At 37.8% G+C, this 1,900-nt stretch overlaps 1 protein-coding gene across 2 annotated transcripts in view; it reads left to right on the forward strand.

Annotated features, from left to right (window-relative positions):
• Window positions 1-1,900, forward strand: part of LOC106875567 (leucine--tRNA ligase, cytoplasmic) — a 195,709-nt gene that overhangs the window by 66,980 nt on the left and 126,829 nt on the right. The window lies entirely within an intron of this gene.

A 1,900-nucleotide genomic window follows, 5' to 3' on the forward strand; every position in this document is an offset into this window, starting at 1 on the left:
ATATATATATATATATATATATATATATACATGTATGTGTGTGTGAGTGTCCCACCACTGCTTGATAACTGCTGTAGGTGTGTTTACGTCCATGTAACTTAGCAGATTGACAAAAAGAGACCGCAGGCTTTAAAAAAATAAGTACTGGCGTCAATTTGTTTGATTAAAATTCGTGAAGGCAGTGCCCCCAGCATGGCCGTAGTCTGATGATTGAAACGAGCAAAAGACAAAAGATTAAAGACTATATAACTGTATTATGATTGAAGCAATATGAAATAAGTAGAAATGAAGTGAAAGGCAGCGAGCTGGCAGAAACGTTAGCACGCCGGGGAAAATGCTTAGTGGTATTTCGTCTTTACATTCTGAGTTCAAATTCTGCCGAGGTCGACTTTGCCTTTCATCCTTTCGGAGTCGATTAAATAAGTACCAGTTATGCACTGGAGTCGATGTAATCGACTTAATCCCTTTGTCTGTCCTTGTTTAGCCCCTTGTGGGCAATAAAGAAATAAGAAATGAAGTGAAAGCATATTAAGAGCACAGCTGGAATAGTTCTTGTTTAGCTCCAAATCAGTCCTGATTGAGCAAACCTATGATTAAAAGGCAATCCAACCATGGCCCATACCATTCTAGTTTTTTTTTTGCCTTTTTTTGTTCTTGGTATACATAACTCATACCAGTGGCATATAAAAAAAAGCACCCTTCAAATTTTGGGTCTTGTGGAGTCAGTGACAAGTGACCGAGACCTTTGGCGATATACTGTGCTTGAGAAGACCGGTCAAACCAAATGAGATCGTAGTCGTAACTGGTATTACGTGACTGGCACCTGTGCCAGTGTCACATAAGTGAGAGCTGTGCCAATGGCACATAAAAGCACCCATGCTAGTGGCATGTAAAAACACCTACTACACTCTTGGAGTGGTTGGTGTTAGGAAGGGCATCCAGCCTTAGAAACCTTCCCGAATCAGATTGGAACCTGGTGCAGCTCTCCAGCTTGCCAGTTTTCATTCAAACCATCCAACCCATGCCAGCATCAAAAACTGACGTTAAATGATGATGATGATCAATATCATATCAGGACTTACCCACCTAGGACAATTACCCCAGTAGGACAATTACCCCCTTGGTTAATTACCCCCTCTCCAATATATTAAGTTTTAAATCATCATCTGTTGTCTTTAGTGGTAATTGTCCTTGTGTGTGGGGTTATTGTCCATGGTGGGGAAATGTCCTAGACTCGATCAGTATATATTTAGGACTTGAACGTGTTTAAATGATAAAAGGTATGATAATAGATCAGATGTGTCCTTCTTTATTCAAAATAGTAGAGTGTAATCTCAGGGAGATTTTACTGTTACTTCTGTCTGAACAATCATTCAGAAGCTTGGTCAGTGTCTTGTCCTGAAAACCAGCAATACCTTCTTCCAGTGTTAGTGATGAAGATCTAAAACCAGAGTTATTTAGATGTCTATTAACCCTTTAGCATTCAGTTTATTTATTAACATTGTTTTGAATTAATCCTGCATTATCTCATAGCTTTGAGATTTCAATGTTGTGATTATTTATTTCTAGAATAACATTGTAGGGTAGGTGTGAGAGGTTGGATCTGGTTGATTTGAACATGAATGGGTCGAATAATTTGTACTGGATATGGCTGGTTTTAACCCTTTAGCATTCAGATTATCTGTCAAATGAAAAGCTTATTTATTCCCATTGTTTTTAATTAATCACGGCTCATCTCATAGCTTTGAGATTTCAATATTGTGATTGTTTATTTTTAGAATGACATTTTTGGGTAGGTGTGATAAGCTGGATCCTGTCAGTTTGTACATAAAAATGGATAGAATATTTGGGCCGGGTATAGCAAATTTAAATGCTAAAAAGAGGGTATATATATATATAT

This window comes from Octopus bimaculoides, chromosome 16 (assembly GCF_001194135.2).
Source record: "Octopus bimaculoides isolate UCB-OBI-ISO-001 chromosome 16, ASM119413v2, whole genome shotgun sequence".
Classification (NCBI taxonomy): domain Eukaryota; kingdom Metazoa; phylum Mollusca; class Cephalopoda; order Octopoda; family Octopodidae; genus Octopus; species Octopus bimaculoides.